We start from the raw sequence: 14,064 nt of genomic DNA, 5'->3' as shown, positions 1-14,064 counted from the left end.
AATTGTGAATTAACTTCCGGAAAGTAGTAGAGTAGGCTCGTGTCTTATGATTTTGATTAAAAATTCATGAGTATTTGCAACTCTACACCATAATTTCTACAAGGATGGTGGAGGAAAATTACAGAATATTCGTTAGTAGACAATATGCCTACTTCAAAATATCTGTGACAACTTTTGCGAGAAGAAGACGTTGAGGATAAAAGATTGGATTTTTGAAGAATTAGTCACAAAATTCACAAGGGCAGTAATTTTGGTTGTAGGTGTGGAGGTAGATGGATTAAATGTAATTTTGGCTGCATGTGTGTAGGTAGACAAGTCACAGTTACTACTTTGATTTTTGTCAATGATGTGTTACAATTTGGTAGAATTACCTCTTTTGATCGGTCTTTGGAATCCTTATGAATAATATTAAATCTCATATGATTTATTCTTACCCAGATGATGCATTGCTACTGGAGATTTATCATATTTTTGGTGTTATCTCCACTGCATTGGATGCAGATTTTAAATATCTTAGATTTATGCTCCAACCTAATTGTTATGGAATTAAGGATTGGAGCTGAATTATAGAGAAAATCCACTGTATACTTTTATCATGGGCACACAAGAGGCTCTCCCTAGGAGGAAAGTTAACTCTAGTTCGAGCAGTCCTTCAAAGCATCTCTGTATATTGACTTCATATTTTCGCTCTGCCTAAGAATATCAGTAAATGTATCTTTCCAGCTTCATCTTGGCATGGGACAATTTGTGTCGTAAAGGATAGAGTGGGCCTGGTTGTTGTTTACTCTGTATGGAGGTGATGGATGACCGTAATCATCTATTTCTTTGATTCTCCTTAGTAAAATCAATTTGGAATGGTGTATTTAATATGTTCCATTTACAGCCAGATTATAACTACTCTTTTGTGGTTTATTGTATTTGGCACTAGATTATTTAATATAAAACATTTGGACCACTTCCAATATACATTGGGGGTTCGACCGAAAGAATGCATTACTATCCCGAGCTCCTTTGTTGTGATACATCCACCTCCTTCCTTGTCAAAAAAGCTAAAAGCCTCCATGGAATTAGACATAACCTCCATCCCATATTCCTTTAGTAGATAAAACCTTTCTCTCATTTTCTGACCATGCCAATCTACCCTCCATCCCATATTCTCTCATAAGCCTTGTGTAAACCACCATTTCATTCAAGGATGGGTATTTTGACGCCTACTCTAACCATATTTGTTAGATACTTTCCCCCTTTTCTTGCTTATGGTTTCTTGAGTTGGCCTCCTCTAAATATTCCCTACTCTCCTTAAATTATTTGAAAGGTATCCTTTGGATACTAACCCCATTTTACCAGAGATCCTTGACATGTCCCTTGAAATTTTGATTCAGCCCCATGAACTATTTTATGCCAGTGAGTCGAAAGCTTTAGATTTCTTTTCCACATATTCATTCATGACCAAACACTATACCACTAGTTCTAAGAATCTTGTGGTTACTATCACCACAATAAATGTATATTGTATTTTAGAGGATATAAGAATTGTATATTTCCCTTTGGGACACTCCAAAAATATTTTGATGCACCCTATTTCTCTAACACTCTAGTATACTTTATGACCTTAATTCCCATTCCATGTTCATCCATGTGGATGCACTTTATGATGTTCTAGGACAACCTAATGTCCTTGTCAACTCCCTCTCATCTTCCTTGTCATGTTTTCTAGGACTTGCGTATCCAACAAGAGATTTGGGAGGTGAATGACATCAAGGTAGAAAATCAAGGGGTTTTCAAGTCATTTATTTAGAGTTCCCACTAGCATAGTCCCACCATATGATTCACCCAATCCCTAAATTGGGGTTTAGTGCTATTTCAATTAATTATTATATGATCATGGTGGGCGATAATTCCAGGATAAATGTTATGACTCTTCATAGGATATTATTCGAGATACTTTAGGAGACACCTCTTTGGCTCAAGGGTCAAGGAAGGATTTTGACTTCAATATCAAACCATCGACCATATCCTCAACATTTGTCCCATCAAACATATCCTCAACATATCGAACCAACAATCAAGAAGACAACTGAGGTGAAGCATGGGAATCCTCTCTCGCCCATGTTGTTAAGGATATATATCAATAAATGAATGCCTCTACACTCCACCAACTGTGCATCAATAAAAAAAAAAATTTCCCCATTGTCCACCAAGATGGATGTATATTGTCCCGACATTGTGCCTCTGATTGCCAAAATTGTAAAATTGGGATTTTCCATGTCAAAATTTTAATTCAAGACTAACCATGCATTGGAAGGCCATTAACACAATATTAGGACATAAAAATTGAATAATTGACACAATACCAAATACAATACATACATTGAGTTTTGTCTCACAAGGTATCTAGATGGTAATTGAGCAAGTTCACACAAAGAGAGAAAGGCAATGTCATGATACATTGTTCAATTTGTAATCAAGAGCATTATCTTGGATAAGGGAGAAGTAACATTTAGTTTCATTCTCGTATACAAAGGCAAAATTATGAATCAATGTCAAATGCCTTTTGTGAAGCAATGTTGTTGTAAAGGGTGTTAGAAAGCTTGCATTTTAGGCAAGGCCCTCACACCATACTAGATTGTGTTAGCCAAAGCATGTTAACCATGTCCAATGATCTCAAATTTCATGAGCATGTTAAATGAGTGACCATAAATGAGGGGTATCAGAGTGGCTAATAATCATAGCTTATAGTGGATGATTGTCATCGTACATAACATCTCTGGTCCAAGTCATTTGTTTGGTGCCCAATATTGGTGAATCATTGTATTAAATCATGGTAGCATATCTTGCCTTTTTTAAAGCAAAAATATATTGAAAATAAATTAAGTTATGACTCTTGGAAATGTTCAATATTGTTGTGTTGTGAGTGGTTTTCATATTATATGTATCATATATCTATAATCACTTATTTTGAGCCTAACTTAAGAAATAAACAAAGAGGTGCAGGGCCTTTTCATAATAAGGACTCCCACCAACTCCTCTCCTTGTAGAAATATTTCAAACGTTAGCCCATAAATCAAACACATGCCCTTGTTTCTCTAGTTTGGAAACCCTTGGATGGATATGACAGTGAACTCCTCCCAACCACTTCTTTAACCATATATTGAATGCCTTTGATCGGTATGTGTAAATGATCTTGATTGATTCCTGGAGAGGTGTGAAATCTAATTTTGCATTGACATAATACAAACACCAAACTTAACACGTGGTAGCCAAAATTTCAGCCTTACAACTCTCTCATCCAATATTAAATACTTCACTAATTAGTCAAGGGGTAATCTCCTTAACAATATATTAAATATTAGAAGCATTCATATTAATTGAAAAAATAAGAATATTATTTAATATTAAGTTATAATGCAGGTAGCTGCCAAGTTGACATATGAGACCCCTTGTTTGTGAGACACGGGATGCCCTCCATTCAATGCTTTAACTATTTAATCTATGGATGTGTACATACCTTGATTTCCATTGGATTGAATCCTGTGACCTTTAAAGAGGAAACACTTTAACACAAATCGAACATGTAAATACAAACTTAATTTGTATATGTATCAAAGTTACTTTGAGAGTTGCATGGAATGCTTAATTTTGTATAGAAGCAAGGGAAAACTTGAAGGGTTGATCACAACAAACATGTATGGTCAATTATGATTATCATAGGTATATTAGTTTGGTTTTCCCAATCCGAAACTTGCACACTTTCTTACTACTGTTAAAGGCATGTCATCAAAGTTTACTGGTGTAACATCATGTACATTTAGTTGTGTCTATTAAAGGCATGTTAGTTCAATGACAAAACCAATGGTTTTTCAACTTGGTCAACTTAGTGAGCTATGTGTTAATCATCTCAATGAACAACATATAAGGTCAATTAGCTTAGCCATTGACATGCACATTCCATTGTCACTATTAGTGACATGTTAGGTTGGATATTAATATGTATTTTTGATTAACATTATCTAGGAGATTAACCAAATCAACATGCATGCTTGACTACAATTGTGGGAGATATGTTAGATAGGTCAACCCCATCAACAACATTTATGTTCAATTGCACATGTTAGAGGCATGACACAATGGTAAATTGATTAGTAACATGTACATTTTGTTTATCACTATTAAAGTTGTGTTAGGTTGGTTAACTTGTTCAACGACTTGTATGTTTGGTTACAATTATTAAAGCCTCACTTGATTGTTTAATGCAGTAAATGGAGTGTAAGTCTAGTTACCATTGTCGAAGGCATGTTTTGTTGGTTAAATTAGTTAACATCATATACATTCAAATATGATCGTTAGAGTCGTCCAAGGCTATTAAACCCATTTAAAGTAGTGCATAACATCGATGGAGGCTTGCTTATTGCATTATGTGTGAGTATAGTTTTTTATTTTTTTTGTAAGTCGAAGATTTTTCATTAATAAAAAAGAATGTACAAGGGCGTCAAAATGCATGGCTTATAATTATTTATATATTTAATGTAATATGCCTTTCATTAAGAAGAGGAAACAGACTTTGGGGGATAGGGGAAATGTCAATCTCATCTATCTCATCTTCACTCTCCCTTCCCTATCATTAGCATCCCTCTCCTTTTTTTCTTTATCCACCAACACCAATAATAGACTTTTTGTTAAGAAGTAGCACTGGATGACTCAGGACAAGGGTTAGAGCTCATATGTTTATCTTGGGTTTCTCCTTGGGGTTTCTGAGCTTACGTATCTTGCTTTAAATTCTTCTTAAACGTCCCAACAGTATCCTTTCCCATCTCTTGTTCATGAAGCTTCAGCTTGCGAGCACAATATTCATCCTAAATTTCCTTTAAAGATTCATGTAGCTATTTTGCACCGAGGCCTATTCTTGGGGGGAGATTGGGATGATCTACATTTGTCAACAGACCTTTTTATTGTTGTCCCATGCCGCCCCAAAATTTATAGCCCATGTTTGTAGCCAAGATATACCCTATTCCATATGTAAACTATTTATCAGTTTGATAAAAAGAGAAGACTGAGCTCTTCCATGAGAATTTATTTGAAGATGAGAATGACAGTGAAATGTTCATTTTTAACTATACACCTAAACAAGCTTAGAGACCCTTCCACCTCACTGGCTTAAAATCTGGACTCAAACCATGGCAGAATGTGACATTTTGAAGCGTGTCACTCTAGTCCCTTTGACAAGGAGTGACATGACACCTTTTGTGAAAGAGCAACAAGAGACTGTCACCTCTTGCCCCTTTGAAAGTGGTGAAACTTTTTAGAAAAAGGGTAAATGTCTAAACACATCATGGAAAAAGGTTTCCAAAAATTTAAGAATGATTCCATTTTATTGAATCACTACTACAAGAGACTATCACCTCTTCCCCCTTTGAAAAAGGTGAAACTTTCTAGAAAAAAAATATATCTGAAAACATCGTGAAAAAAAGTTTCCAAAGCATTTAAAAATGATTCTGTTCCATTGAATCACTACTACATGAATTCATCTTAAAATTTCATTTTATTTATTAAATTTATCATAATCAAAACTCCCCATGGAAGACATTGAGAGGCATTAGAAGATTTATATTTTTTTTTTCATAAGAGCTTGTTAAAACATACCATGGCAATTTAATAACTTTATTTAAGACATTTTGTCTCCCACATACCAGTCACCAAATAAAATTTTGAGGAGGGCGATGACATTTTTGTCCAAACCTTCAAGGAGCACCCTCGAGGAGCTTTCAAGAATGGAAGAAGAACAATGGGCGACGCAATTTTGTTCATACCCTGGATTTTTGAATTCTGGAGAAGGTTTCAGCAATTTTGTTCAAACCATGAATTTTTGAATTATTGAGGAGGTTTCAGTAATGGAGACCAACGTTTTGCTACGAGTATCCTATTTTTCCCTTCCAGTTTCATAGAGGCAAAGGATTGTTGGGGTTCTGTGCAGGGAATGGGACACCTAACTAGAACTTGTGCAGCTCCTTGATTTTGCTATGGAACCCCAGACCCACATAAGGTTCAAACAGGGCTTTTCCTTTCCACCATCACCCAAAAAATGCCCCTCTCTCTATAGGTTGTCGCCTTGTCCTCCAAGGCAGTGAAAGAGGCTGATAGACCTATTCCAAAATTTCCAGACTCGAGTAACTGATGAAAAAGTTTTGGTTGTTTGACATCCCCTTCGGAATCATACATTTTCCCTAGCACAAGAAACAAAAACCCCTCTGAGGCTGTTGCAGCAAAGGCCGTTGATAAATCTGGGGAAGAGGGAAAAAAATTCATAGAGCCCGTCGACCCACCAAGCCTTGGGAAAGAACTTTTGACTGTATCCATTTCTCGCAGCGGTAAGTCTCTATTTGACTCTAGTTCTATTATCGAATTTCTATCTTTGGAAGATTTGATGGTTATTGAAACCAGAGTAAATTAAAGGAAATGAAAAACCATAGTAAATTAAATTCATTTTGAATCCATCAAATAAAATAGACTTCTTTGACTAAGACTAATTCTATCCTAGCTTTAACTGATGGAATGCAAATTTGGCAGCTATGAAAAATAATGTGCAGCATGCACCGAGCATGGGTACTGGAAATTACTAATTAGAGTATATAAAGGTTTTTTAAACCCAAGATGTAAAAATCATATAAAAAGTGATGGCTCTAGGCTAAACCCACGTGTGTGTCCTGATTGCCTCAATGAGTTGTTATGAGAAGAAATATTGAGATGCATTTGGCTTAGACACCAATAATAGTCATACCTATTTAAATGAGATTTTAGAACATTGTGTTTCAGATTTCAAGATCCTTGAAATGATCTTTATTTGTCATGAACCCCCTTTCCTTTTGATACTAGAATCTCAGAGATGCACAAAGGTTGATCCTTTACCTTCAATAAGCATCTACCCAATGGAAAACCATGAACACTATTTTTCAAACCCTCTTGATTGATGTCCAAGGGTCGAGGATACTTCACCTTTTGTAGCCTTTTATACTTCTCTATGAGACAGACAAATCCCTAATACAAGGCCGAAGGCATGTCAATGAGCTCAAGAATAATATTATATATATGAGCTTAGATGCTAGGAACTTTATAGCTTCAGATATGCTTTTACATAATCCTGCAATAGAGAAGGAATTCTGAGGGAGACACTATCTCCAAACCAAATTCAATTTAATCGACTTGATTGGATTGAAATAGAGAGGAATTATTGAGGATACTGGAGCTCTGTCATATGTTTAAAATCACTCTTATCTATTTATCTATGGGGTTCACAGGAACAGGCAGATGACTGGAGAAAGCAGAGTTTAACAGAGAGCATTGACTCTCTCTTCCCGAAGAAGGCAAGTATAAGAAACCTGCTGCATTTGGATATCTTAAATTTCATTTCTCCCCTATTGAGCAGAGAATTGAAAATAAATTTTATTTACTGAGCAAGAGATTGAAGTCATAACAGCTAACACAGAGGACTTGGGAACCCTAAACTTAAAGATTGTTGGACGGAATTATTTATCTTCCTCATGGGTATTAGAAAAGCCCTCCGAAGTAAATCAAAGGGATATTACTAACTCTGAGGTACGATTAGTGAAGATTTTGGTTATTTTCTCTATTGAACATGTAAGGAAACCTATGTGATGATGATCTATGTAGTTGAATAGGGTTGTATTAAGCAGGAAGTGAAAACTGACATTGGCAGGGGTGCTTCTCTATTTCTAACGGTGTACATCAAGAAGAGGCAAACGACTTCTGGAGACAGCTCAAAAAATTTACATTCGCAACAAGATGGTGTGACCTTCAATGAAGAAGGAAAGGAAAATCCTAAGGGGGGTAAAATGAATGAGGAGGTGCAAAAAAAAACTTCCAATGACAAGGAACTTCTTATGAGGTTTCAAGAGGATGACACAGGAAGTGAACATCGAGATGTCAAAGAGAATGCTCTTGATGGTATGTTTTGATTTTCCCTGGTTAACTAATCTATGATGTTCGTAGCCTACTGTAAGGTAATATCTTGTCGAACTCCTACGAGAGTGGGTGTTGTAATGCAGACCATTTGCAGCTTGAAGAAAGTCCAACAAAAGTTTTGTGGAGGGTAAAATTCTTTGTTGCACTAGATCGCTACTTTTTGTTCTCATGGAAAAGGGAATTGTTATATTATTTTCCAAAATCCTTTTTGAATGTTAATTCTCCAATAGAAAAATTTTATATTTCTTAGATTTTAGCATAGTATGCTTTAATTTATAATAGTTTAATGCTTACAACAATTGAGACAAAAGAGGAGGGAGAAAAGGTCAATAGAGCTGATTCAACAGGATGAAGAAAAACGAGTTGAGCTTGAAAACGTAGCAATTAAACATTCCAAGGAGGTAGATTCTACGGTCTTGGGAAAATACAACATTTGGAGGCAGGAGAATGAGAACGAGAATTTTGACTCCACTGTTAGATTGATGTGAGACCAACTGATCATGGCTAGGGTGTATTCAAGCATTTCCCAGGCTAGGAATAATCTTGATTTATACCATGAATTGATGTTTCGTATTAAAGAATGTCAGCATACATTGGGTGAGGCTAATGCAGATTCTGATCTACCTCAAAGGTAATAGTTTTTGCATTGGCTGATTCTAAATCAAGAGTAGTAAGTGCTTCCATTTGCATTTGGTGTTCATATCCTTTGTTTCTTTTAAAGTTGCAGTCTTTGTGTCAATATTTCTGCTTTTCATTCTCATTTCCATGGCCGATAATTGATATGAATATTTCAGTGCACCTGAGAAGATCAAGGCTATGGGTCATGTTCTATCCAAGGCTAGAGAACAATTTTATGACTGTGGGATAGTAACAAAGAAGTTGCGAGCCATGCTTTAGTATGCAGACGAGCAAGTAAGGACCTTGAAAAAGCAAATTACATTTTTAAGTCAACTGGTAGCAAGGACTATTCCCAAGGACCTACATTGTCTGTCCATGTGATTAACCATGGATTATTAATTGCTTGCCCTTGAAAAGTGAAATTTCCTAAAAAGGACAAGTTGGAGGATCCAACTCTTTATCACTATGCATTATTTTCTGACAATGTATTAGCTACATCTGTGGTTGTGAATTCAACTGTCATGATTGCTAAGGTGAAGTGTTATTAATTTAAAATACTCTAAAGTTTGGATGTCCAATAGTTTTGTTGCATTTTACATTTAATATTTGGATCTCATTGTAGGTGATTTACTTGTGTTTGCAGGAATCTCAGAAATATGTATTTAATCTCGTCACAGACAAGTTAAATTTTGGGGCCACAAAAATGTGGTTTTTACTTAATCCCCCAAGGAAAGCTGTGATACATGTAGAAAATGTTGATGATTTTAAATGGCTCAATTCCTCCTATTTCCCTGTGCTTTTCCAACTTGAATCCGCAGCTATGAAAGAGTATTATTTCAAGGTAAATCACTCGACTACACTCTCGTCATGTTCCTCCAATTTGAAATATATAAACCAAAATATTTATCCATGCTAAATCATCTTCGTTTCTATCTTCCACAAGTTTATCCCAAACTGGACAAGATCCTTTTCTGGGATGATGATATTGTGGTTCAGAAAGATTTGACGCCCTTGTGGTCAGTAGATCCTCATGGAAACGTTAATGGTTCAACGGAAATTTGTGGAGAAAGCTTTCGCTGGTTTGACAAATACCTTAATTTTTCCAATCCGCACATAGCCAGGCACTTTGATCCTAATCCTTGTGGTTGGGCATATGGGATGAATGTATTTGATCTCAAAGAATGGAAGAAACAATATATAACTGGAATATATCACAAGTGGCGAAACATGGTAAGTGTGTAGTGTGGTTTATTTATGTTAATTCCTGTGATGCTTACTTTAAAGTATTTGAAGTAAATCTGAAGTAATTAGCTAGAAAACTTAATGGGTTTTTCTTTGTTCGATTTCTAAGTTTTTCTTTTATTGTATGTCAGAGTGAGGATACAGTGTTGTGGAAGCTTGGAACACTACCCCCTATATTTTCACATTGGCTGCTTCTAAACCAAGAGTAGTAAGTGCTTCCATTTGCATTTGGTGTTCATATCATTTGTTTCTTTTAAAGTTGCAGTCTGTGTGTCAATCTTTCTTCTATTCATTCTCTTTTCCATGAGTGATAATTGATATGAATGTTCTGGGCTCTGACATGGCCGCAGGCGGGGAGGTGGCGCGCGCATCGTTGCACCTACACAGAGACAGAACAAATATTAAACTCAGTAAATCGGGCGCCCGCGATAGCTGTTACCTTACCATTTCGACCTGTCGACATCCGTTTACTATGCGCATGGTCAATTATCTTCCTGGCTATTTTAATGGTGGTTTCCGTTAATGGAAGAGATGGATATCAAAGAGGAGACCCTTGATTATTCCCAGGATCCGTTCGTGGGACAAACCTTATTTGGCAGTCGTAGCCCTAACCCTAATATTGATAGTTCTGCTTCTCCTTACCCGGGTTCTTTGTCGATTGTCATGCTTTCAGGAACCTCAGCCTCCCCGCTGTGCTTTGGATCTCTCTCTCTAGAAACCTCGGGACTCGATTGCCCCCTGCTCTCCCCTAGCACTCTCGATCTTCTCACTGCCATATTGCCTCCCTCACCTACATTCGATCCACTCCCTCTTCATAATTCGGCGCCCCCCCTGAGCTCACCTCGTACGGTTATTGCAAACCCTAATATCCTCCCTTCGGGCTGTTTCAACTCTTCAGTCATAAAATCAAAAGCTGTGATTCCCTTGAAGGATGTGGGCTTAGATCCATTGATGGAACACCCATCGGCGCCAAGAATAGGGAAGAGAAAGGTCAAGTGCATGAAGACCTCAGCAAAGGACCTTACCATCACATTTGGTGAAGACATACCATTGGGCGAGGTGGTGGACAAGGCCAACAGAGTACTTGTTGGGCATGTGAGAGGAAGGGCTTACTCAGCAACCAGGGTCACAAATTGGGTAAAAGAGAGCTAGGGTGGCATTCTTCAGGAACTCCCAGAGGTTCAAAGCCTGGCTCGGGGTTGGTTTGCACTACATTTTTCAAAGGCAGACTATACTAATCTGATTCTTGCAAAATATTGGCACATAGAGATGGCACTGGTCCTCCTCAAGCATTGGTCACCGCTATTTGATCCAGAACAGGAGCAAATTGGAGTAGAACCTATCTGGGTGCAATTACCAAGTCTTCCTCTACAATTCTGGTCTGAAGCAGTGTTTATTAGGATTGGAAATGCCCTTGGGACGTATCTGGAATATGATAAAACCTATATTCAGACAAAGAACCATGCACTGGCAAGAATCTTGTTTCACTTGGACATGAGGGAGGGTCTGGAAGAGAAGATCAACTTGAAATGGAGGCATTACACCAGAATACAGATCTTGGATTACGATGGCGTTCCATTATGTTGTAGAAGGTGTCATAAGGTAGGGCACGTATTCAAGGAATGTCCTCTACTCGCAAAACCAGCTGATACCCTCAGCTCTCCACTGCCACAAAAAGGAAAAGCACCTGTGTGGGAAACTCGAGCTCTTGTGTCGACATCGCGAATCAACATCATGGTCCCAAATCTATATAACTTGGGTGAATCCTCAAAGGAACCTACAAGCCGCCCTCGCCCCCTCTGACTCAGGCAAGAGCTGCTGCTGCTGCGGAGATGGTGCGAAAAACAGGTACTACTCCTTTCTCTACCCTATCCTCTCACTCATCTTCATTATCACTTTCTGTTGGTTCATCATTGGATTTTATTGCACCTCTGGCTCCTGCCATTATTTGCGCGATTTCCATCCCTCCACCCATCATAGCCCCCTCTTCCCTTACTGTCCAACCGACCCCATCCTCATCTGGGGTTTCGGCCTCTTTCCACCTAGTATTGCCTCACTCCTACAACCTTCGCTCTAGGCACATACTGGGTCTTGACTCGCATATTGGGCTGGGGCTAACCTACCCTGGACCCCCTGCACAATCTTCCCAAGGATGAAAATCTTTCCTAACAAAGGCAATTCAGAAAGGCGGTGCCGACGTTGCATCTGGCAAGCAATCTACGATGGAAGGGGTTCTTAGAGCATTGCAAACCCTATATGGGGTTCCACCATGAAATGCCTCTCCTTTAACTACAGAGGTATGGCTAGTACCTCCAAGAAACTAGCCATGTGGAGGTTGATTAAGAATGAACCGACTGATATCATTATGCTGCAAGAGACTTTGGGCAATGTTGATTCTATTGAGAAAACCCTATTTACCATCAGACCCAGATGGCACTTCCATGCACTGGATGACATAGGTAGAGTTGGGGGCTTAGCCATCAGATACAATCCCCAGACCATCAATGTATCTACCACCTGGAGAGGAGTGGGCTTTATAGGTATGGATCTCTTCTCAGTTGAGCTAGGGGAGACCTTGAGGATCATCAATGTATATGGCCCATGCTAGCAGAGAGAGGAATTCTGGTAGTATTTTCTTGGATTAAACTCAACATCTATGGATCAGGTTATCATAAGGGGTGATCTTAATTTCTCCATGGGATATGGGGAATCTTGGGGATCACATGCCCAAGTTGACCCCTTGTCTAATTTCTTTAAGGACATTCTGGACTAGCACCATCTTGTTGACATCCCCATGAACAAGCCTATGCCTACGTGGAGGAACTAGACAGTAGGGGATGCAGCCCTGGCTGGAAGACTCAATAGATTCTTGATCAAAATCCCCCTGCTTCGAAGATTGACCAGATACAGACAATGGGTGGGGTCAGGGGCAATATCAGATCATTCTCCTATTTACCTGGAGATTCTTGGACCTCATGCCAAGCCAAAGGCACCCTTCAAATTCAATCATGTTTGGCTCCAAGATGATGGATATACAAGTTTAGTCAAGGAATTTTGGGTCACCCACCCTATAACAAATCACAAAACAACGGCGGAAGGTTTCTGCCACAACCTTTCTCATCTAAAACAACTAAGCATGGCCTGGGCTAAGGAGAAGAAGGCTAAGGATGATCAGAAGATTTCAGCCATTGAAGTTGAGTTGGAATTATTGTTGGATGACAAGAATCTTGGTTTTACCTCAGAAGTAGAGAAGACCAAGTTGATTGAGCTTGAGAAGCAGAAAGACAATATACTCAAGGAGAGGGAAGAAACATGGAGACTGAAGAGCAAGGCCATTTGCTTAAAGGCAGGAGATGAAAACACCAAATTTTACCAAAATTTTTCCAAGGGAAGGAAGACTACAAACACGATTTGGAAAATGCCCCTTCTTGATCGAGAGCAAGCTGACAATTTCCAAAAGCTCTCCGAACTGGGCACCTCCAATTTTCAGACTCTGTTTAGATCTCCCAATGAGGCCAATCTAGCAGATATCATACAAGTGGCTGGAATCTTCCCTCGTTTTGTAGGGGAGGAAGAAGCAAATGAATTGATTTCACCAATCACTCTAGAAGAACTTGAGGGGGTATTAAAGTTGTTCAAAAAGGATAAAAGCCCGGGACCTGACGGGTGGACAATCAAATTCTATTTGGCATTTTATGATCTATTGGCCTTGGATCTTCTACAGGTTGTGGAGGAATGCTGATCATCAGGTAGATTGTATAATGCTATCAACTCTGCCTTCATTGCCCTCATCCAAAAATCTGACTCCCCTGCCTCTTTTGATGATTTCCGGCCCATCTCCCTCTGCAATTGCCTTTACAAGATCATCTCCAAAATCATTGTGAATCGTATCAGGCCTATCCTTTCTCGACATATTCTCCCTGAACAATTTGCTTTCCTTGAAGATTGCCAGATTCATGAAGCTATTGGCACTGCTCAAGAAGCCATTCTTTCCATTCATGCCCGCAGACTAAAATGTATCATCCTCAAAATTGACCTCGCCAAGGCTTTTGATCGAGTGAACTGGCTTTATATCAAAATGCTTCTTATCAACTTGGGTTTCCCCCTCTCATTTACCAACTGGTTAATGGGTTTCATAACATTCCCAACCTATAGTCTGCTCATTAATGGTTATGCCTCTCCTTTTTTCCATGCTGAAAGGGGACTCAGGCAACGTTGCCCACTCTC

At 38.5% G+C, this 14,064-nt stretch overlaps 1 pseudogene; it reads left to right on the top strand.

Moving 5' to 3' along the window:
* The window catches only part of LOC149212985 (polygalacturonate 4-alpha-galacturonosyltransferase-like), a 61,796-nt pseudogene extending 51,750 nt beyond the window's left edge, over window positions 1-10,046 (top strand).
* Window positions 10,047-14,064: the final 4,018 nt, after the last annotated feature.

This window comes from Pinus tabuliformis, chromosome 1_1 (assembly GCF_031772625.1).
Source record: "Pinus tabuliformis cultivar Carrire ecotype Pingquan chromosome 1_1, CPIR1, whole genome shotgun sequence".
Taxonomy (NCBI): Eukaryota; Viridiplantae; Streptophyta; class Pinopsida; order Pinales; family Pinaceae; genus Pinus; species Pinus tabuliformis.
The sequence above is the reverse complement of the archived record's forward strand: the minus strand, read 5'-3'. Positions and strand labels throughout refer to the sequence as shown.